This window comes from Hemitrygon akajei, unplaced genomic scaffold (assembly GCF_048418815.1).
Source record: "Hemitrygon akajei unplaced genomic scaffold, sHemAka1.3 Scf000034, whole genome shotgun sequence".
Lineage (NCBI taxonomy): Eukaryota > Metazoa > Chordata > Chondrichthyes > Myliobatiformes > Dasyatidae > Hemitrygon > Hemitrygon akajei.
Window position 1 is genome coordinate 8,717,390 of NW_027331920.1, and position 25,518 is coordinate 8,742,907.

The 25,518-nt window shown below is 43.9% G+C and overlaps 1 long non-coding RNA gene across 1 annotated transcript; it reads left to right on the forward strand.

Moving 5' to 3' along the window:
• The first annotated feature begins 671 nt into the window (after positions 1-671).
• LOC140719966 (uncharacterized) lies at positions 672-19,619 on the forward strand. Its single transcript, XR_012097065.1, has 3 exons — positions 672-864; positions 11,802-12,065; positions 19,350-19,619. It is a non-coding gene; the product is annotated as an uncharacterized lncRNA (long non-coding RNA).
• Positions 19,620-25,518: the final 5,899 nt, after the last annotated feature.

Consider the following 25,518-nt stretch of genomic DNA (forward strand, 5'->3'; position numbering starts at 1 on the left):
TTGGAGTTTGTCCTTCTAAAGTGTACCAGCTCACACTTCTGCAGGTTGAACGCTATCTGCCACTTCTCAGCCCACTCCTGCATCCTATCAATGTCTCTCTGCATTCTTTGACAATCCTCTTCACTGTCCACAACACCACCAATTTTTGTGTCTTCAACAAACTTGCCAATCCATCCTTCTACCCCGACATCCAGGTCATTAATAAAAATCACGAAAGGCAGTGGTCCCAGAACTGATCCTTGTGGGACACCACTAGTCACAACCCTCCAATCCGAATGTACTCCCTCCACCACAACTCTCTGCTTTCTCCAGGCAAGCCAACTCTGAATCCACCTGGTCAAACATCCCTGGATCCCATGCCTTCTGACTTTCTGAATAAGCCTACAGTGTGGAACCTTATCAAATGCATTACTAAAATCCATGTAGATCACATCCACTGCAATACCTTCATCTATATGCCTGGTCACATCCTAAAAGAACTCCATCAGGCTTGTTAGACACGATCTGCCCTTCAGAAAGCCATGCTGACTGTCACTGATCAGACCATGATTCTCTAAATGCCAATAAATCCTATCTTTGTGAATCTTTTCCAACAGCTTTCCCACCACAGATGTAAGGCTCAATGGTCTATAATTATCCGGACTGACCCTACTACCCTTTTGGAACAAGGGGACAACATTCGCCTCCCTCCAATCCTCCGGGACCATTCCCGTGGACAATGAGGACATAATGATCCTAGCCAGAGGCTCAGCAATCTATTTCCTCGCCTCGGATGCAGAACTGGGAAGTGGCAGAGGGAGTTCAACACAGATGAAGAGGTTCATTTCTGCAGGTCAAATTTGAACACAGAATATCATATTAATGGTAAGACTCTTGGCAGTGTGGAGGGTCAGAGAGATCTTGGGGTCCATGTCCATACGACATTCAAAGCTGCTGTGGAGGTTGGCAGTGTTGTTAGGAAGGCGTCTGGTGTGATGGCCTTCATCAACCGTGGGATTGAGTTCAAGAGCTGTGAGGTGATGTTGAAGCTATATTTCTCCTAACCTGTACATAAGTAATTGTAATAAGATGATGAGAGGCTTTGACCATGTGGATAGCCAGAGGCATTTTCCCAGGCTTGAAGTGACTAACACGAGGGGACGTAGTTTTAAGCTGCTTGGAAGTCGGTACTGAGGGAATGTCAGGGGTAAGTTTCTTACACAGAGAGTGGTGGGGGCATGGAATGCACTGCCTGCAGCGATGGTGGAGGTGGATACAATAGGATATTTTAAGAGACTCTTAGATAGGTACATGGAGCTTAGAAACATAGAGGGATATACGATCAGGAAATCCTAGGCAGTCTCTAGAGTAGGTTGCATGGTCGGTACAACATTGTGGGCTGAAGAGCCTGTAATGTGCTGTAGATTTCTGTGTTCTGTGTCGAAGACAGGCAGAGGGATTAGTTGAAATGGACAGGAGGACAGCATGGAAAGGTTGGGCCAAAGGGTCTGTGTTAGTGCCGTAAGGGAAGGGTTCTGTCCCAACCATCGATTCTATTCCCCTCAACAGATGCTGCCTGACTTGACAACGTTCTTGAAAATTTGCATTCAGTTCCGCTTAGCATTCTGTACAAAGGATGTTTTGTGCTGGAAGAGTGCAGAGGAGATTATCATGATTGAGGGGGCTTGTGTTCATAAGTCCATAAGGCACAGGAACAGAATTAGGCCATTCAGCCCATTGAGTCAGCCACCTTTCCATCATGGCTGATCCCAGATCGCACTCAATTCCAGATATCTGACCTCCCGCCATATCCTTTGATGCCCTGACCGATCAGGAAACGATCAACTTCCGCCTTGAATATACCCACACACTCGGCCTCCACCGCAGTCTGTGGCAGAGCATTCCACAGATCCAATACACCTTGGCTAATAAAAAAAATAAGCTGCTTACCTCTGTTTGAAGAGGTGGCCCTTCAACTTTGTGGCTGTGCCCCACCACAGGAAATACCTTCTCCACATCCACCTTATCCAGTCCTTTCGGTACCAACATTCGGTAGGTTTCAATGAGATGCCCCGCATTTTTCTGACTTCCAGTGAGCACAGGGTCAAAGCTGCCAAGTGCTCCTCATATTTTAACTCCTTCATTCCCAAAATCATCTTTCTGAACCTCCTCTGGATTCTCTCCAATGACATCACATCCTGTCTGAGATGTGGGGCCCAACACTGTTGTCAATACTCCAAGTGTGGCCTGACTCGTGTCTTATAAAGCCTCAGCATTATCTCTTTGCTGTTATATTCATGGGGTGATATTGGACTGTGTTGATCTACAAGGCAGCGGGGCCCCGGGGATCGGGGGAGACTCGGGCAGCGGGGCCCCGGGGATCGGGGGTGGGAGACTCGAGCAGCGCTGGGGATCGGGGGAGACTCGGGCAGCGCGGCCCCAGGGATCGGGGAAAGGCCGCTGGGCCTCAGGCGCGGTCGGGTGGCCAACACGAACCTTTCCAGTGGTTTGACTCGACGAAAGTGGATGGACATCTAATGTCTCCCCAAGGGTTTTACGCTGGACCGAGAGCAGAGAGACCCCTGGCCCTTGACTCCTCAGACAGGTGCTCTCAAGGCCGGCCTCAAAGGGCCTAACTGGGTGGACAAGCTTCCCTGGGTCCTGCTCGGAATCCGCACGGCGCCCAAAGAAGATCTGCGCACCTCGTCGGCCGAGTTGGTGTACGGCGCAGCCCTGGTCGTCCCAGGGGAGTTCATACCAGCCCCAAGGGGGCAAGAGGAAGAACCCGCAGCAGTCCTGAGCAGACTACGCGAGAGGCTCGGTAACCTGGCCCCCATACCCGCTTCGCAGCATGGGCAGAACCCGACCTGCGTACCCAAAGACCTGCGAAACTGTAAGTTTGTGTTTGTACGACAGGGCGGACATCGGGCACCGCTACAGCTGCCCTACGAGGGGCCGTTTACGGTGATCAGGAACAACGGGTCCACGTTCGTGCTGGACATTGGGGAGAGAGAGGAGGTTTTCTCGGAGGACCAACTCAAACCGGCCCATGTGGACGTGGCGCAGCCGGTCGAGATTCCGGCATCGCGGCGCAGAGGCAGACCTCCCAAACAGAGTCCGGCCCAGACTGTGGACATCGGGGGGTGTATCGCCGGTTCTGGGGGGTGGGGTATGTGGCGACCCACTTCCCAGCGCACTCGAACCGGCTCACAAAGTGGTGCATTGAGGCCGGTCCCAAAAAGGGCGCCAAGCCTGCTGGGGAAAAGCCAGGAGATCGTGAGGAGGGAGGGCTTCATGTTTCTGGACAATTGGGCTTTGTTCCCGGGAAGGTGGGGCCTGTTCCGACGGGACGGTTTGCCCCTGAACTGGAGGGGGACTAACATCCTTGCGGGTAGATTTGTTAGTGCTGCTTGTGGGGGGGGGGGGGGTAAAAAAGATTTGCAGAGAGAGGGGAACCAGAATGTTAGAGCAGATAGTGAGGTGGAGGAGGATAAAGGTCATGCGAGGACTGCATGTATAGACAGAAATCAAAGGTTTGTACATTAGGTTGTAAATTAATTTTCAGAGCTTTAGAAATTGTAGAAAATAAAGATTTCCAGAAAGATTTTGATGAAGAACATGACCAGAACATATGTGAAAAAGTGGCTACTTCAGTTTTACACCTATCGCAATAATTGTCTATGTTAGGAAATATTTTGGGTGGTCTCTCCTTTGTTAACAGTGAACAATTTTAAATTGAATTAAACACTGATTGGCACATATTAAAGAAGAATTGACCATCTTCATTAACAAAGGTCATATTAAGTTCTCTCTCCCAAACTTGTTTAATCTTTCGTGATTAAGGGGATCTGCTTTTTTTTGCAGATTTATTTATTTTTATTATCATTTATTTTGTCATGGTTGATTGATGACTTTTGAAGAGTTAATTAGCAAATATTCTCTCTCTCATACACACTTACTGCAATATCTTCAGGTTAGACTTTTTTTTACAAAAAATAATTATCTAAGTTCCCATATATGCAAGAATCTGATTTGTTGGATACTATTTTGAATATGATTCCTTCAGTAAGAGAATTTGTAATTCTCATTGATAGAATTTATAATTTATTTTTAATACATTAATACAAAAAAGATAACCTCCCACCTAAGGTTTATACATGATAGAATTATTTGTTGTTTCAGACGTGATAGAGGGGGAGGGATGAAAGGGGGAGGAGTGGCATTACTAGTCAGGGAAAATATCACAGCTGTGTGTAGACAGGACAGCCCGGAGGGCTTGTCTACAGAGGTCATATGCGTGTAGCTGAGGAACGGGAAAGGTGTGACCACACTAATAGGGGTGTATTATAGACCGCCCAATAGTCAGAGAGAATTGAAGGAGCAAACCTGTATAAAGATAGTAGACCGATGTAAGAAACAGGAAGTTGTAATAGTAGGGGATTTTACCTTTCTCATATTGACTGGGACTCCCAAATTGTAAAAAGACTAGATGGCTTGGAGTTTGTGAAATGTTTTCAGGAAAGTTTTCTAAATCAATATATAGAGGTACCTACGAGAGAGGATGCAATACTTGATCTCCTATTAGGAAACCAGACAGGTCGGGTGACAGAAGTATGTGTAGGCGAACATTTTGGGTCCAGTGACCATAATGTCATTAGTTTCAAGTTAATTATGGATCAGGATAGGTCTGGTCCTCAAGTTGAGGTTCTAAACTGGAGAAGGGCCAATTTTGTGGAAATGAAAAAGGATCTAGGAAGAGTGGATTGGGATAATTTTTTTTCTGGCGAGGATGTGTTCAGTAAGTGGAAGGCCTTCAAAGACGAAATTTTGAGAGTGCAGCGTTTGCATGTTCCTGCCAGGATAAAAGGCAAAGTTAACAGGCCTCGGGAACCTTGGTTTTCAAGGCATATTGGTGATCTGGTTAAGAAAAAGGGAGAGGTGTATAGCAGGTATAGGCAACAAAGAACAAATGAGTTACTTGAAGAATATAGAAAATGTAAGAAAATACTGAAGAAGGAAATCAGGAAGGCAAAAAGACATGAGGTGGCTTTGGCAGATAATGTGAAGGGAAAACCCAAAGGATTTCTACAAATATATTGAGAGTAAATGGATAGTAAGGGACAAAATTGGTCCCCTAGAAGATCAGAGTGGTCGTTTATGTGTGGAGCCTTACGAGATGGGGGAGATCTTAAACAGTTTTTTTGCATCAGTATTTACTCAGGAAACTGGCATAGTGTATATGGAAGGAAGGGAAACAAACAGTAGTGTCATGGAACATTTGTAGATTAAAGAGGAGAAGGTGCTTGCTGCCTTACAGCGAATAAAGGTAGATAAATCCCCCGGGCCTGACTTGATATTTCCTCGGACCTTGAGAGAGACTAGAGTAGAAATTGCAGGGGCCCTGACAGAAATATTTAAAATGTCCTCAGCCACGGGTGCAGTGCCGGAGGATTGGAGGGTAGCTCATGTTATTCCGTTGTTTAAAAAAGGTTCCAATAGTAAACCAGGTAATTACAGGCCAGTGAGCCTGACATCAGTAGTAGTCAGTTATTGGAAGGTGTTCTGAGAGATCGGCTATACAAGTATTTGGACAGCCAAGGGCTGATAGTCAGTATGGCTTTGTGCGTGGTAGATCATGTTTAACAAATCTTGTAGAATTTTTCGAAGACGTTACCAAGAAAGTAGGTGAAGGAAAGGCTGTGGATGTTGTCTGCATGAACTTTAGTAAGGCCTTTGACAAGGTCCCACATGGGAGGTTAGTTCAGAAGGTTCAGACACTAGGTATCCACAGAGAGGTTGGAGACTGGATTCGAAATTGGCTGTGGGAAAAGACAGAGAGTGGTAGTGGATGATTGCTTCTCAGACTGGAGGCCTGTGACTAGTGGTGTGCCTCAGGGATCTGTGCTTGAACCATTGTTGTTTGTTGTCTATATCAATGATATAGATGTGGTCAATTGGATCAGCAATTTTGCTGTTGACACCAAGATTGGAGGCGTTGCGGACAGCGAGGAAGGCTTTCAAAGCTCGCCGAGGGATCTGGACCAACTGGAAAAATGGGCCAGAAAATGACAGATGGAATTTAATGCAGACATTAAATTCTGCATGAGGTGAGGTGAGGTGAGCTGTGAGATGTTGCATTTTGGAAGGACAAACCAAGGTAGGACATACACAGTAAATGGTAGGGCACTGAAGAGTGCGGAGAAACAAAGGGATCTGGGAGTTCAGGTACATAATTCCCTGAAAGTGGCGTCACAGGTAGACAGGGTTGTAAAGAAGGCCTTTGGCATCCTAGCATTCATAAATCAAAGTACTGAGTACAGGAGTTGGGATGTTCTGCTGAGGTTGTATAAGGCATTGGTGAAGCAAGATTTGGAGTATTATCTGCAGTTCTGGTCACCTAACTATAGGAAGGATATCAGTAAGATTGAAAGAGTGCAGATAATATTTACTAGGATGTTGCCAGGTCTTCAGGAGTTGAGTTACAGGGAAAGATTGAACAGGTTAGGACTTTATTCCTTGGGTGTAGAAGAATGAGGGGGGGATTTGATAGAGGTTTACAAAATTATGAGGGGTATAGACAGTAAATGTGAGTAGGTTCTTTCCACTTAGATTCGGAAAGATAAAAACAGGAGGACATGGTTTTAGGGTGAAAGCGGAAAGGTTTAAGGGGAACATGAGGAGGAACTTCTTCACTCAGAGAGTGGTGGGAGTGTGGAACGAGCTGCTATCTGACGTGGTAAATGTGGGCTCACTCTTAAGTTTTAAGAATAAATTGGATAGACGCATGGATGGGAGAGGTCTGGAGGGTTACGGACTGGGTGTAGGTCAAAGTTTCCGCACAGACTAGAAGCGCCAAAATGGCCTGTTTTCTGTGCTGTAGTGTTCTATGGTTCTATGGAGTGAAATAAACACGAGATGAGAATTATCGATCGATTAATTTTAACTCGTTCACCGCATCCGTCAACCGAACAGAAACACCGGGGATTCAGCAGCAGCTGCGGGCGGCGGGTCCTGAGCTCCCCCGGGTCCTAAAGTCCACTCGTAATGAGACAAGTTAAATGGGACCAGTGTGGCTGGTGCTGATCGGAAAGAACAGTGAAGATTGTTCATTAAGTTCATCTGTCATTTCTTTGTCCCCCATTACTACTTCACCAGCATCATTTTCCAGTGGTCTAGTATCAACTCTCATCTCCCTTTCACTCTTCATGTAACTGAAAACTAAACTTTTAGTATCCTGATTTATATTATTGGCCAGTTTGCCCTCATATTTCGTCTTGACCATTCTTATGGCTTTTTTCATTGCCTTTTGTTGGATTTTAAGAGCATCTTAATAATCCAACATCTCACTCACCTTTGCTACCCTATATGTCATTTCCTTAGGCTTAACACAATTATTACATGCCTTTTCCATCTCAAACTGTGAATTGATTTAAAGTCAGTCCCATAATTGAATAAAGTTTTTATCTGAAAACTATCTACCCTCGCAAAGATTGTACTGAAGACTGCATTTGATTTTTTTTCAGCCTTATACGCTTCACATTGAAATAGTATGTGTTTCAACAGTTTCATAATGACAAAATGTACATGGCACAGAATGAAGTTTTCCAATTACATACAAGGCATAATTAAGCATAGTGTGGACATTTCTATGTCATGTCAATATCATTCCTTCCCTTGTTTTAAGCCCTTCTTCTATAAACCCGACAGGTTTATGTCCTTATGTCCATTATCCTACGTCTTGCCATAAGCCCCTAATTCTTAACGCTACCAACCCTTTAGCTTCTAATTTGCTAAGTGGAAGGTCTATATCCACAGCTTAACATTTAACAGCTTTTGGTGCTAAACAGTCAACACCATCATTTCCCTCAACGGTGTGATGTGCAGGGCCCATAATGTGCAGACATATAAATCAAACTTTATATATGAAATACTGTTCTATATGAAATTCTGAGCTTATGCCAGAATGACCTGTTTAAGACTCATCAAAACCGAAATGTATTCTGAGCAAATTATATGGACCAATTTTCTCCACCCACTGTAAGCCTAAACTGTTGGCAAAGAATTCTGCTTCCTATGCTGATAAATGGCTATAAGTCATCTCTTTATCATTACCTGCAACTCAGGCACACAGAAACAGCCACACCAACATCCCCAGTTAACTTTTCTTTTGATTCATCTGTAGAAATGGTTACTGTATGATACTAACTTTCATTAATTTACTGATGAATCAACAGACTCTCAGGCAGAACCGAATCCGATCGTGTAACCTAAAATCAACTGAAGTCATTGGAAAAAACAAGGTGGGGTTACAGAGAAAGCTACAGTGGGACATATTGTATCATCAAATACACCCGTATTCCCAGCGTGATAAGAACCCAGCCAGCCAAAACAAAAAATACTCTTCTTGTGATTACCCCAACCGCCCTCCAGCACACCTTTAACAGAATGATCATTTCCTTGCCCCCGGAAATTAATCCAATATGTTGACATCAACTTGAACCTCTGTTACTTTGAGGGCAATTGTCCCATTGCAATCAGTAAAGCCAAAACAGAAAACAACATTACTGCACCAGAACACAATCTTAAAACTGTAATTGTATCAAATACAAACATTTTTAATTTGAAGATGAAGCTGATCCATAAGCCACACAGACAGAATCAAGAACAGATCAAATTAAACAAATATAATTGGTCAACAAAGATTTTCATGTTGCACCCAAGAATACCCACTTAGATGCCTGAGGAGATTTGAAGCTCCTTTACATTTATCAATTATTTTACTGATAGGTGCTTCCATGTCAGCTGATTATCCATCCACATACTGAGAAATCTTACCACTGACACTTCCTCAAGATAGTAATCATTTAATTTATAATCAAGTGCAAGTCTACTAATCCTGCTTGTAAACCACGTAATGTGTTTTAACGACTGAAAGCTTAAAATCCTCATCAATCTGCCCACTGTTTGACCTATTAATTGTAAATTGCAATTAATACCTCTATTCTATAAAGCTACATCATCTGTATATTGTGATTTACCCAGGGTATCCCATTTTCCCATCTCAGAGAAAATATCATTAATCATAATATTAAATAATGAAGGGCTACAAATTCTGCCTTGTGGGATCCCATTCTCTATCTCATAGAAACACAAACATAACATGCCGACCCGTACTTGCACAGTCCGTCCAAATAAAAACTCAGAAAAATTATACAATGTCCCTCTCACTCCTAATTTAATCAAAAGTCCTTTCTTCCATATCATTTCCCTTTTCAGTATCAAGAAATACTGCTATTACAACATCTTTATTTAATTGTGCTTTCCGAATATCATCTTCCAAACCTAAAACTGAATCTAATGTCATTTCACCCTTCCAAAATCCACTCTAATGAAACACTTCATCACCACTCTTTCCAAAATATAATTCAAGTGCTTGATTACCGTACATTGCATAAGTTTACATAAATGAGACATTCACGATATAGGCCGTAACTAGGATAAAATGGGGATTTAATATTTTCACAAAAGAGAGTTATATACAATTACAATTTCAAATATCACTCTTTCCTGAGGACACCTGACCTGCATTATTAATAGACTTCTTAAATTCATACAAAGAAATCTCTCCCTCAGTGATACTGTCATTGCTACAGCTGACTTCCAGCACATCGGGGTATTCACTGAAAAACATATCCCATCATTGTTTAACTTCTTCACTTAAATTATCCTGATTATTAATGTTAGCAAATGACCCAGCCAGTAACACAACCTTCCCTGTTTTAGTAACAATCATTTTGCCCTCATTAATCAACACTGGAATATTATGATCCCAACAAATCCCATTTTCGAAAACATATCCCAAACAATTCCAAGTTTGATATCCCTTCCAATATTATCTCTATATAACCTCCAGTAAATCACCTACTTCCTCACCACGGCCTTTGCCCTTTTAATGTTAATAATGTAACTCGGAGACTGATGAACCATCACATAAAAACTCACATTTCTCCCAATTTGCTTCCTGTCCCGTTATAAATCCAAATCCAAACTCATAAAGACAGGAAGGCTGACTGACGTTCACATAAACTAATCACCCTCTGAGTTCCCATTTGAGCGACAGGCACTATAGCCAATGACAGCAGGGTTCAGTTTTAAGTCTGAGCTACTATAGGCTGGAGGAAATCCATCGCCATGGCGGAGATCAGCGATTCGCTTCTGTCGGTGTCGCCGGCCTCGGCGCCCACAAGGACGGGTGTGATTCCCCTTCGCGCCTCGGTGGTTCTGTTTCGGTGACGTCTGTGGTGGCTGACGAAACATGCTTTGACAGGGAGCGAGAGAGGACCAATGACTACAACTCCCAGAAGGCCCCACTGATGACGTTGTGGTGTTGTTCAGGGGTAAGGTATCAAAGAAAATGGAGGAAAATGTAATGCATTATGTTTTCTGTACTGTGTCGTGCCTTCAATAAAAAATTTAAAAAAAAGAGAGATTCCAGCGGGAAATAGATAGAACATAGAACCATACAGCACAGTACAGGCCCTTCGGCCCACAATGTTGTGCCGCCACTTAAACTCTGCCTCCCTAAACTTAAATTCCTCCATATATCTGTCTAGTAGTCTCTTAAACTTCACTAGTGTATCTGCCTCCACCACTGACTCGGGCAGTGCATTCCACGCACCAACCACTCCCTGAGTATAAAATCTTCCTCTATTATCCTCCCTTGAACTTCCCTCCCCTTACCTTAAAGCCATGTCCTCTGGTATTGAGCAGTGGTACCCTGGGGAAGAGGCGCTGGCTGTCCACTCTATCTATTCCCCTTAATATCAACTATACCTCTATTATTTCCCCTCTCATCCTCCTTCTCTCCAGAGAGTAAAGCCCTAGCTTCCTTAATCTCTGATCATAATCCACACCCTCTAAACCAGGCAGCATTCTGGTAAATCTCCTCTGTACCCTTTCCAATGCTTCCACATCCTTCCAATAGTGAGGCGACCAGAACTGGACAGAGTACTCCTTGTGTGGCCCAACCAGAGTTTTATAAAGCTGCAAAATTACACCGCGACTCTTAAACTCTGTCCCTCGACTTATAAAAGCTAACACCCCATAAGCTTTCTTAACGACTCTGTCTACCTGTGAGGTAACTTTCAGGGAACTGTGGACATGGAGACCCAGATCCCTCTGCTCCTCCACACTTCCAAGTATCCTGCCATTTACTTTGTACTCTGCCTTGGAGTTTGTCCCTCCAAAGTCTACCACCCCACGCTTCTCCAGGTTGAACTCTATCTGCCACTTCTCAGTCCACTCCTGCATCCTATCAATGTCTCTCTGCAATCTTTGACAATTCTCTGCACTATCCACAACACCACCAACCTTTGTGTCTTCTGAAAACTTGCCAACTCATCGTTCCACCCCGACATCCAGGTCGTTAATAAAAATCACGAAAAGTAGAGGTCACAGAACTGATCCTTGTGGGACATCACTAGTCATAACGCTCCAATCCGAATGTACTCCCTCCACCACAACTCTCTGCTTTCTGCAGGCAAACCAATTCTGAATCCACCTGGTCAATCATCCCTGGATCCCATGCCTACTGACATTCTGAATAAGCCTACCGTGTGGAACCTTATCAAATGCATTACTAAAATCCATGTAGATCACATCCACTGCACTACCCTCATCTATATGCCGGGTCACCTCCTAAAAGAACTCCATCAGGCTTGTTAGACACGATCTGCCCTTCAGAAAGCCATGCTGACTGTCACTGATCAGACCATGATCTCTGAATGCCAATAAATCTTATCTTTGTGAATCTTTTCCAACAGCTTTCCCACCACAGATGTAAGGCTCAATGGTCTATATCCGGACTATCCCTACTACCCTTTTTGAACAAGGGGACAACATTCGCCTCCCTCCAATCCTCCGGGACCATTCCCGTGGACAATGAGGACATAATGATCTTAGCCAGAGGCTCAGCAATCTATTTCCTCGCCTCGGATGCAAAACTGGGAAGTGGCAGATGGAGTTCAACACAGATGAAGAGATTCATTTCTGCAGGTCAAATTTGAACACAGAATATAATATTAATGGTAAGACTCTTGGCAGTGTGGAGGGTCAGAGAGATCTTGGGGTCCATGTCCATACGACACTCAAAGCTGCTGTGGGGGTTGGCAGTGTTGTTAGGAAAACGTCTGGTGTGATGGCCTTCATCAACCGTGGGATTGAGTTCAAGAGCTGTGAGGTGATGTTGAAGCTATATTTCTCCTAACCTGGACATAAGTAATTGTAATAAGATGATGAGAGGCTTTGACCATGTGGGTAACCAGAGACATTTTCCCAGGCTTGAAGTGACTAACACGAGGGGACGTAGTTTTAAGCTGCTTGGAAGTCGGTACTGAGGGAATGTCAGGGGTAAGTTTCTTACACAGAGAGTGGTGGGGGCATGGAATGCACTGCCTGCAGCGATGGTGGAGGTGGATACAATAGGATATTTTAAGAGATTCTTAGATAGGTACATGGAGCTTAGAAACATAGAGGGATATACGATCAGGAAATCCTAGGCAGTCTGTAGAGTAGGTTACATGGTCGGTACAACATTGTGGGCTGAAGAGCCTGTAATGTGCTGTAGATTTCTGTGTTCTGTGTCAAAGACAGGCAGAAGGATTAGTTTAAATGGACAGGAGGACAGCATGGTAAGGCTGGGCCGAAGGGCCTGTGTTAGTGCCGTAAGGGAGCGGTTCTGTCCCAACCATCGACTCTATTCCCCTCAACAGATGCTGCCTGACTTGACAACGTTCTTGAAAAGTTACATTCAGTCCCGCTTAGCATTCTGTACAAAGGATGTTTTGTGCTGGAAGAGTGCAGAGGAGATTCATCATGATTGAGGGGGCTTCTGTTCATAAGTCCATAAGGCATAGGAACAGAATTAGGCCATTCAGCCCATTGAGTCAGCCACCTTTCCATCATGGCTGATCCCAGATCGCACTCAATTCCAGATATCTGACCTCCCGCCATATCCTTTGATGCCCTGACTGATCAGGAAACGATCAACTTCCGCCTTGAATATACCCACACACTCGGCCTCCACCGCAGTCTGTGGCAGAGCATTCCACAGATCCAATACACCTTGGCTAATACAAAAAATAAGCTACTTACCTCTGTTTGAAAAGGTGACCCCTCGACTTTGTGGCTGTGCCCCACCACAGGAAATACCTTCTCCACATCCACCTTATCCAGTCCTTTCAACATTCGGTAGGTTTCAATGAGATGCCCCCGTATTTTTCTGAGTTCCAGTGAACACAGGGTCAAAGCTGCCAAGTGCTCCTCATATTTTAACCCCTTCATTCCCGAAATCATCTTTCTGAACCTCCTCTGGACTCTCTCCAATGACAACACATCCTGTCTGAGATGTGGGGCACAACACTGTTGACAATACTCCAAGTGTGGCCTGACTCGTGTCTTATAAAGCCTCAGCATTATCTCGTTGCTGTTATATTCATGGGGCGAGATTGGACTGTGTTGATCTACAGGGGGATCTTGGAATCCGAGTTCATAACTCCCGGATAGTGGTTCCATTGTCAGGCAGTTATGCTGCAGTTGCATAAATCTCTAGTTTAACCACATCTGGAGAATTGCATTCGAATGCAGGAATAATTCGGAGGTTTTGGGTGGTGAGTGGAAGAGGCTTAACAGGATGCTGCCTGGATAAAGTGAGACTGGACAATCTCGGGTAATTTTCTTCGGAGTGGCAGAGGCTGAGGGAGGTCTGACAGACGTTTACAGGAATGTGAGAGGCACAGACAGAGTGGACAGCCGGGATTTTTTCTCTAAGGAGGAAATGTCCAATGCCAGTGGACATGCACTTCAGGAGAAAGGGGGAACACATCCTCATTGGACCTTTTTGCACTATTGAAGTATTTTGTAATTTAGTGTAATTTTGTATCTTTTCTCTGCATAGCTGCTGTTGGAAAAAAACAATTAGAAAAGTCAATGATGTTAAAAACCTGACTCAGGATGTTTAAAGGAGATTTGCGTTTCAAGTTTTGTTTTTCATTCCCACAGTGGTGGGTGTCTGGAGTGAATATCGGCTGGTGGTGGAGGCAGATGTGAAAGAGGCTATTAGATACCACGTGAATGTGAGGAGAATGGAGGGATGTGTTCCTTGTGTCAGCAGAAGGGATTGGTTTAGTAAGGCATGAAATGACCAGTTCAATGGGTTCAGAACAACACAGTGAGCAGAAGGGCCTGTTCAAGGACAAGTACAGCAAGCAGAGCAGGTAAACTGGATAAAGTGATCCCACTCAGAGAACAGACTGTGACGTCAGTGGATATATGTCGTCATCACAGTTCTCTCACCAAAGATACTTCAGTGCTGGATAAAATGAAGTTTGTGATGTTTATAACCGATGTGGTGAATTGTACTGCTCAGACATCTCATCCTACTGAGGAAATTAAAATTATTGTGAAAGCTGCAGAAAGGTATCTCGGTGTAACTGGTGTTTTGTGGGAAGCTGTAAATGAAGCTCTGATTTGTGGGGGTTTCTGCATCCCAGTCTACTTGTGAAGATATGTAATGGAATTGAAATATTGAAGTGAAATGCAAGAAGCCTGATTTTACATGGTCAACACTTTCAGCAGTTTATTTCCGATTTGTCAGATTCTTCCGATGTTATATCTGTTCAGGAAACCTGCACATTTTAAGTTTTATTGCTGTGCAGGATTATATTGTCGTTTGGCTTGACAGGTTAGTTGGTAGAGGCATGGTGTTGTCAGTTTTATAAGGAAAGGGGCAAAGTATAGTGTTGTGAATGGGAATAAAATGTATCATGAACTTGTAGAAAATCTTGATTCAACAGTTATGTGTGTAATTTTCTTTTGTGAGAATATTAACTTTCTGAATCGTATTTGGAGGTTTGGCCATCGACTTTTCTCATGGAAAATGGTTGTAGTAGTTCCCATTCTAAAACCCGGATCTCCCCGTCTGATCGTCCTTCTTGTAGACCAATATCATTAAAGTCTCATTTATGTAAACTTGTGGAATGTATGGTAATTGAGTGTTTGAATTATATTTTTGATAAAAGAGGTCATTTCACGTTTTATCAGAGGGGAATTTGGAACGGTAGAATAAGACCATAAGACAAAGGAGCAGAAGTCGGTCATTCGGCCCATCGAGTCTGCTCTGCCATTTTATCATGAGCTGATCCATTCTCCCATTTAGTCCCACTCCCCCGCCTTCTCACCATAACCTTTGATACCCTGGCTACTCAGATACCTAGCAATCTCTGCCTTAAATAACATTGGAATCAGTTTGGGTTTGGAAGATCATATTAGGAAAGTACAGTTAAATAAAGAGTTGTAATAGCAATATTTTTGATATTGAAAAGGCAAATAATATTTATTGATGGACTTTTGATAAATTTTTGGAAATGCAATTGAGAGGGCTATTGTACAATTTTTTCTGATTGTTTCTATTTGTACGTCTTGTAAAGGTATGGATGGGCAAGTATGACATTGAATTCATTTTTATATTTGGAAGATGGTATTAGTAAAGCCAGTTAAATATAGATGTTGTAACAGCAGTATTTTTACTATTCAGAAGGCAGATGTTATTTATGGAAGGAAAGAATTTTTAATAAATTGTGGAAATGAGGATGGAGGGCTGGTATCTAACTTTGAGTTGTTTTAATTGAACGTTTTGTGTCACGTATGGGTGGGAAAGTTATATTCAGGTTGTTATGAGATAGAAACTGGGATCCCACAGGCAGTATTTATTATTTTATATTACAATTAATATTTTTTTCTGAGATAGGTTTATCGTTGTGTAAATCTCTATATGCAGATGATGGAGGTTTATTGATTAGAGGTAGAAATTTCAATTTTACTGTATATAGGATGCATTCGCAATTAATAAGGTCGAAAAGTCGGCAAATAGATGGGACAAGTTATGTGTTTTACAGACAGGATTAATGAACCTGCACTTGATTGGAAATGATAGGAACTAATATGGTCAAACTCCTTAAAAGGTGTCAGTGGTAAGATTTCCAGGCATGTGGATGGATAATTAGCTGACATGGAAGCGCCGGATAAGAAAATAATTGATTAATATAAAGAAACATTAAATATGCTCAGTTATCCCTGCGGGTATTCTAGGGTGTTACATGAAAGTATTTGTTGACCAATTTTGTTTGTTTAATTGGATCTGTTCTTGATTATGGTTGTGGTTTATAGATCAGCTTCAGCTTCAACTTTATAATGTTTGGGTGTGATACAAGCACAGGCTTTGAGATTGTGTTGTGGTGCAGTAAAGTTATCCCCTGTTTCGGCTTTACTGCATTGGTCAGGCCTAATCTGGAGTATTGTGTGTAGTTTTTGTTACTGGCCTGAAGGAAAGTTATCAACAACATTGAAAGAGTGCAGAGAAAATTTACAATACGTTTGCTGGGACTTGAGGACTCGAGCTTTAGGAAAAGGTAAGGACTTTATTCCCTTTAGTGTTGGAAAATGAAGGGGGATTTTGCAGATTTATACCAAATTATGAGTGTTGTTGACAGGGTAAATGCAGGCAGGATTTTTCCTTTGAGGTTGGGTGAGATGGGAACTGGAGGTTGTAGTTTCAGGGTGAAAGGTGAAATATTTAAGAGGAATCTGAGTGGGAATTCCTTCACTCAGAGGGTGGTGATGGTGTGGGAAGAGCTGTCAGTGGAAGTTATGGATTTCACTGCAGAGAAGTTTGGATCGGTACATGGACGGGAGGGGTATTGAGGGCCATGGTCCAACTGCGGTTATGGGACTCGGCAGAATAACAATTCGGTACGGACTAAAATGGGCAAAAGGGTTTGTTTGTTTGTTATAGTGCTCTCTGACTCCAAATAAAGTGTCAATGAAGGGGAATTGGTTAGGGCTGTTGTCGGGAAGCAAACGATGTGCTTTCAGGATTTCCTGCTGGGGATAGAAGTGAATTGATACTGGACATCCATGGTCAAAGTGTGGCGATCAAAGCCAGGGATTGTAAAGTTGTTGAAAACAAACAGACACATACACCCCCCCCCCCCCCCCACACACACACACACTCTCTCTCTCACACTCACACACACACACACACACACACACACACACACACACACTCTCTCTCACACTCACACACACACACACACACACACACACACACACACACACTCTCTCTCACACTCACACACACACACACACACACACACTCTCTCTCTCACACACACACACACACACACTCACACACACACACACACACACACACACACACACACACACACACACACACACACACACACACACACAAACACACACACACACACACACTCCCTTCAACTTCACATTGGCGTTCACCCCACTTCCCAAAAATATCTAGTTCCTCATCTTTGGCTCAAAATCTCGCCACCCTCCTGCCCCCATCTTCACCCCTTCCCACTTTTGCCACCTCTGCTTCCCCATTCCCTCACTGTCTCTTTCTCTCCATCTCTTGTCTCCCACTCCCTCATTCTTTCTCTTCCTCCTCTCCCCTCACCTATTTCCTTCTCTTCCACACACTCTCTGTCTCTCTCCTCTCTTCATCTGTTCCCTTCCCCACTGACACACCCGTGTCCTCAGCACATTCCTCCCTACCCTACCCACTCACACTCTCCTCCTTTACCTTGTTGTTTCTGTCTCCCTTTCTACCCAATGCTTCCCCTGCCTCTCACACTCTCCCCAGTTCCTCCTTTACTGCAGCTCGTTTCCCCCGCCACCCTCCCGTCCCCACATCCCCCACCCCGCACTGTGATGACGGTTGACTCGCACAGTGAATTGTCTGATGTTGTACAATTCTTCGTTTTTTGGACAGTGACAGTGTTTTCTCGGAATATGTAGGCTTCTGGTTTCCGGGAGAGGCCAGTTTGTTCCCTTTTTATGTGCTACAGAATAGGCGGGGGAGGGGAGTGTGGAGGTGAGAGGAGGGAAAGAGAGACTAAATATATGTAGCCTCAATCTCTTTCTCCCTGTCCTCCTCTCTTCATCCGTTCTCATCCAAACTGCCCCACTCTTTCCTCCACACATTCCTCCCTAATCTTCCCCCTTTTCTGTCGCCCGCTCTCCCGGCCACCCTCCCGTCCCCACATCCCCCGCCCCGCACTGTGATGACGGTTGACTTGCACAGTGAATTATAGATGTTGTGTCATTCTTCATTGTTTGGAAAGCAGCAATGTTCTCTCAGAAGATAAAGGCTTGTGGTTTCCGGGAGAGGCCAGTTTGTTCCCTTTTTATGTGCTACCGAATAGGCGGGGGAAGGGAATGTGGAGGAGAGAGGAGGAAAAGAGAGAGAGAGAGACTAAATATATATAGCCTCAATCTCTTTCTCCCTGTCCTCCTCTCTTCATCCGTTCTCATCCACACTGCCCCACTCTTTCCTCCACACATTCCTCCCTAATCTTCCCCCTTTTCTGTCGCCCGCTTTCCCGACCCCCCACCCCGCACTGTGATGACGGTTGACATTCACAGTGAATTATAGATGTTGTGTAATACTTCATAGTTTGGAAAGCAGCAATGTTCTCTCAGAGATGAAGGCTTGTGGTTTCCGGGAGAGGCCAGTTTGTTCCCTTTCTGTGTGCTACAGAATAGGCGGGGGAGGGGATGTGCAGTAGACGGGATAGCCGTGTGTTCTCAGTAGCTACACCGTCACGACAAAGACCGAGCACCGTCTGCGAGCTGGTCTCTGACACAAACACACACAGACACACAAAGAGACGGACAGACACATACGAGGACGCATATAAACACACAGACATTCAGACATACAAAAATACTTTAAATATGAATGCAGTTTGCATTTTGAACGTTTTAAGATGGATGTCGCTATTTTGTGAACTGTTTGAAATGATTCTTGCTCTGGGATAATCTAGTGTGCTTGTGGGGATGTCAGCGGGTTTGGGGGTTCACATGGAAATGGGTCTGCACATTGATTTGCGGATGTGCGAAGGTTTCAGGGTATGTTGGTGAATATGGATTTTGGAGTGTCGGTGAATTTGGGGGTCACACTGCTTTGGGCATTTGAGGGTGCACAGGGATTTGAGAGTATTTAGGGCTGCGCACAGATTTGAGTGTCTCAGCGGATTTGGGGTTGCACACGGATTTGAGGATTGTGCTGACTTAGAAATGTTTTGGAGAATATGGGGTGCACAGGGATTTGCGCAGACATAGGGGTTTGTCAGTGAATATGGGGGTGTTGGTGGATTTGCGGGCACCCACTGACACCGGGGTGAGGATGGTTTGGGGAGGAGCGTAGATTTAAGGGGATGTCAACTAGAATATGGGGACTATGCATGTGGACGTGTGTTTGAAATTTATACTTTGTTCTTGCTACTTTTCAGGAGGAGGCAGCTGTTTTGTGAACACAGTTCTTAAATATTCTCTCTCTCTTCAGCTGTCACTCAGAAACCAACTCCAGCCTCTGAAAGTGACACTCAGAGTTAAGGAAACAGGAGCTGGTAACAGGTGTGTCGGTTGCTTTGGGGTGCACACTGACTGGAGGGTTGAATGTGGGTTTTTTCTGTGAGCACAGATTTGTGGGTGTACACCGATTCGCAGATATGTGAAGAGTGGGTGTGTTGGCGGATTCGGGGGTGAACACTGACTTGGGGGAACCGGTGGATTTCGAGGTGTTACAAATCTCATGGTGTTTCCCTTTATACAGACTTCAATAATAAATGCAATATGAACTTTGAACTCTGCTTCTAATTTTTTTTTAATGCAGACGGCCATTCCGTGAAATGATTCTCGCACTTCATGTGTATGTGGGGCTGTGTGCAGATTTGGAGCTGTGACGAGTCTCAAGGCAAATTTACACTGGTAGCATATTCAATTGATCCCAACCTTTGTTGAGACAGCTGACTCCCACATATGGTTAAATATTAACTCATTAATGTAATCACAATCTGTCACCGTGGGCATTGCGCCGGTCAGACGTTATCAGGTGATGAGCCGGTGAAATATCCGGTCACCTCGGGGCTTCAGTTCATTAATAAAGCCGCGTCCTGAGCACACGGCAGAGGCGGCCGCAGTGTCTCCGGCACGGGCTCCAGCTCCTCACATTCACCGCCTCATCTCCCAGGTGTTTCTAAGGTGCGGACATGTTCGGCACAGCAACCTTCTGTTTTGTGCCAGAGGTTTCAATGTTTATTCCCGGGCAGATTGTCCCATCGACAGGCAGCTCCGGGAGGTTACCAGAGTGTGTGTGTGTGGGACGGGGCAAAGCACCGGCCTGGAAACTCGGTACCTCATTGGATCCGTCAGATGGCAGTCAAAGAATTACTCCTGAATGCCGTTCGCCCATTGGTCTGCAAATATGCCCATCAGTTCTCATTCCCGCCCACCGAACTCGCAGCCGGCGTTGCCAGAAAGTGGCGGGGATCTAGTCGACACGTACAAACAAGCTGGAGGAACTCAGCAAGTCGGGAAGCAACATTTCGGTCCGAGACCCTTCGTCAGGACCACTTTGATGGCGACGGTCTAGCCGGATGCTGGTTGGCTAATCCATTGTCTATCACACCAGTCTCCGCCTTCTCCTTGAATAACTGGCTGACGTGGAGAACGAGGGCAGGGTTTGTATAAACAGCGGCGGACACTCCAATTTAAAGCCCGCATCCCGGACACGAACTGGTCTGGAGTGTGGTGTAGAGAATCCGGATATAAAACCCTCACCGCTTCCTTTTTCAAATGAAACCTAAATTACCCCTCAAAAGTCCTATAGATTGTACGTTACAAAACACAACAGCGTGAGTTAAATAAAAATTATTGCCATTTTTAAAATGAAAACTACATACCCAGAATGATGCTTCCCAACACGAACAAAGGAATACAGTAATTAGGCATAGTGTGTCAAATTCTAAGGCGTGTCAATGTAATTCCTTATCTTCTTGTTTCATCCACAATCTTCCATAAACACAACAGGTATTTATTCTGTAAAGGTGTCTCCAATGATGCCCTTTATCCCCCCAATCTTGATTTAATTATTAATCCAACAACCCCTTTGCTTCTGATGTGCTACTTGAAATTTTAACAGCTTTTGTAACTGATCCGCTGTGTGCAGGGACCCATAAGAAGTGGAAATATAAACCAATACTCTGCGTATGAAATAATGTTTGATGAGCTTCCAACAGTAAATCTGTCCTACTGCAAGAATTACCTGTTTTAAGACTCATTAAAACTGAAAAGGCATCTGAACAAATGACAACTTTACATGAACAAATTTCCACCACCCACTGTAAGCCTAAAATGATGGAAACAAATTCTACTATATATACTGATAAATGGTTGGTAAATTGTTTCTTTATCGTTACTTGTAATTCATGAACAAAAAGCAGCCACACCGTCATCCCGGTTAAGTTATCTTTTGATTCTTCTGCAGCAATGTTTAACACATCATAATAATTTTCCACAATATACTGACGATTCAAGATTCTCAAGCAGAACAGAATCCTGAGACCTCATTAAATCGTGTATCCTAAAATAATCTAAAGGCATTGAGAAAAACAATGTGGGGTTACCAAAAACGCGACAGTGGGACATATTGCATAATCCAACGAACCCACATTCCCAGAGTGATTAGAACCCAGTCCCTGGACAACAAACTGTGTGAACTGACAGCCAGAATCTCTCACCAGCGGGAAACAAAAGAATGTAACGTTTTGTGCTTTGCGGAGACCTGGTTGACGGAGGAGACACCGGACTACACCATCGAACCCTCTGGGTTCTCCCTGTTCCCTGTGGACAGGTGGAAACCCCTCACTGGGAAGAGTAAAGGAGGTGGGGTATGATTCATGGTCAACAATGCTTGGTGCAACCCCCAGAATATACATGTGCTCCAATCGTTTGTTGCCCAGATGTGGAGCAGCTGTTTAGACCCTACTGGCTGCCCAGGGAGTTCACGGTGTTATCATCACAGCAGTGTACATTCCGCCCCAGTCTGATACTGACCTGGCTCTCAAGGAACTGTACGAAACCCTCAACACGCTGAAGACTGCCCACCCAGAGGCTGCCTTCATTGTCGCCCTGACTTTAATCCAGCATCGCTGACTGAAGTCCCTCCGAAGTGTTGTCAGCACATCCAGGTGAGCGCTCGGGGAGCTGGCACACTCGACCTTTCCATAACGCTTACAAAGTGCTCCTCCGACCACACTTCAACAATCAGATCACTCTTTGATCCGGCTTCTGCCGATGTACAGGCAAAAGCTGAAACAAGAGGCAGCCATAGGTGAACCGTCCACTGTTGGTCTGACCAATCGTTCTTCATGCTACAGGACTGCTTGGATGACATCAGTTGGATTGTCCTCCATGATGAGGATGTGACCAAGTTCACGATGGGGTCACGTGCTTCATCTGAAAGTGCATCGAGAATGTTCTTCTCCAGAAATCGGTCCATGTCGTTTCTTTATCGTTACCTGTAATTCGGGCACCAAAACTGCCACACCAACAATCCCAGTTAAATTATATTTTGATCCTTCTGTAAAATGGTTAACATATCACAATAAATTTCCTTAACATACCAATGAACTAACAGATTCTCAGGCATAACACAATCCTGAGTCTTTATTAAATCATGTATCCCCAAATCAATAAAGGCATTTAAAAAAACAAGTTGGGGTTACCGAGAATGCCACAGTGGAACATATTGCATAATTCAACGAACCCACATTCCCAGCGTAATAAGAACCCAAGCACCCAAAACTATAACACTCTTCTTGTGATGTTCCCAACAGTCCTCCGACACACCTCTAACAGGATGATCATTTCTTTGTTCCTTCAAATTAAACCAGTACGTTAACATTAAATTCAATCTCCGTAAAATCAATCAGGAAACCTGAAACAGGAGACGACCTTACTGCACCATAACAGAATCTTAAAGCCTGTGCTTGTATCACAGCCAAACATTTGAAAGTTGGAGATGAAGCTGATCCATGAGCCACAGAATCAAGACAAGATCTAATGAAACAAATGTAAGTGGTCAGCAGAGATGTTCATGTCGCTCCCGAAGAATATCCACAGAGACACCGAGAATATTTATTGCTCCTTTATATTTATCAATTATTTTACTGATACGGTGCTTCCATGTCAGCTTATTGTGCACCCACCTGTCTGGGAATCTCACCACTGACACGTCTTCAAGAGTTTGATCATGTGATTTCAAATCAAGCGCAGGTCTATTAATCCTGTTTATAAAACACGTGACTTGTGTTTTTGCCACTGAAAGCTTAAGTCCCATCGATTTGCCAACTGATTAATTGCTAATGGCATCCCATATACAGTTAAATTGAACTACCTTTAATCCATAAACCTCCATCATCTGCAAATAGTGATTTACCCACCCGGTACCTATCTCAGAGAAAATATTATTAATTATAATAATAAATAATAAATACTGCCTTGTGGGATCCCAATCTCTATCTCAGAAACCCGTGTATAACTTGCCCACCGGCACCTGCACAAGGCGTCTGAATAAAATAAAATCTCATAAAACTTTACAGTCTTTAACTATGATCAAAAGGCCTGTGTAAAAGCTAAGGAACCGGCATATAAGTAGTGAAACAGGGATTTCGGCTCATCATTATATCCCAGTTATCTGCCTTCTCCAATTCAGCGTTTGGTCTATTGCCTTCTCTGCCTTGGTGATTCAAATGCTCAAAGAGATGGTCTTTAAATACCTGCCTGCAACATGTCCTCCGTCATTATGTTCCAGATGGTAACCTTCAGAGGCAATTATTCCTCAGATCCCCTCTAAACCTCACACTCTTCTTCTTAAAACACTCCTTGTTATTCAAACCTCTGTCTGGAATCACAGAGTCCCACTATGCCCTGAGTTTTACAACCGCCCCCTCGTGCTTGAAAAGGCGGTCTCCATTTACATTATCGATGCACCTCATGTTCCTTGTCTTCGTTAAGATCACCGCTCAACGTTGGATGCTCCAGGAGAACATTGTTCCCATCAATGCGGTCTCTCCTTCTACCTCAGTCCATACCAGACATTCTGGTGAATCTTCAGAGCAATTAAACATCTTCTGTGGTGTGGCACCAGAAGTATACACATCTCAAACTTTTGAAACAATTAATGTGTCAATAAGTCCTTCCAAGAGTTCTGTTCAGTACTTTCCTGATAACGACAGGTATCCTACTGGATGCCTTCATTCTATTTACCTGTCTCAACACCTTTAGGTACCGCTGTACCTCTGCGTCATTGCTACGCCTTCTGCAAGAATGTGGAGAGCGCCCTCTGCTTTGTGGTGGCGTGTTGGGGAGGAAGCATTAAGAAGAGGGACGCCTCACGTCTTAATAAGCTGGTAAGGAAGGCGGGCTCTGTTGTGGGCAAAGTACTGGAGAGTTTAACATCGGTAGCTGAGCGAAGGGCGCTGAGTAGGCTACGGTCAATTATGGATAACTCTGAACATCCTCTACATAGCACCATCCAGAGACAGAGAAGCAGTTTCAGCGACAGGTTAAAATCGATGCAATGCTCTTCAGACAGGATGAAGAGGTCAATACTCCCCAATGCCATTAGGCTTTACAATTCTACCGCCAGGACTTAAGAACTTTTTAAAAGCTATTATTAATGCTTTTTGAGATAGTGATTTAGATGCATATCATATTTTTTACTGAGTTAAGTATTGTATGTTATTAGTTTTGCTACAACAAGTGTATGGGACATTGGAAAAAAGTTGAATTTCCCCATGGGGATGAATAAAGTATCTATCTATCTATCTATCTATCTATCTAGAAGGCGCAGGATAGATATATCCCGAAGAAGAAGTATTTTAAAGGGAGGATGAGACCAAGCAAAAGAAGGGGCGTAAAATATAGCAACTATTTGTAGAAAGCTAGAGGAATGGAAAGCTTTTATAACTCAACAGTATCGACGTTCAGAAGTTCAAAGTACATTTATTATCAATGTATATATACTGCATACAACCTTGAGACTCGTCTCCATACCGGCAGCCACAAAACAAAGAAATCTCATAGAACTTATTAAAGAAAGAAGACCGCCAAACACCCGATGTACAGAAAAAAGAAACAGATCCTGCAGACAACAAAAGTCAGCACATAACATATTGAACTGAAGTGCTCGATAGTGAGTCTAAAGCCACAGAACCAGTCATCACTGCAGCCGATTCAGGAGCCCGTTTATTGCAGACCAGCGCAGAGACAAGGAAACCCCGCAGTGCTGTGATCTGAACTTACCTGTCCTGTCCTCCAGACCCAACACCCTGACATTTTCAGCCTGTCCTAGTACTTCAACCTCCTGAATCTCAGGTCATTCCACGCCTCTGCTTCTGGCCCTGCCGCGTCATAACGCTCTCAGCCATCTCAATGCGGAATGCAAAGAAAACAAAGCAGTGAGGACAGAAACGATGAATATCAGGGTAATCTAGGCAGTAACATAAAAGAGGAAACCAGAAATCCCCTTTTTCAGATATTCCTCACAAAGTGTAGAAGAGAGGTAAAGTGGATACCAGACAACTGTAAAATGCTGCTGGAGAGGGAACAAGCAGA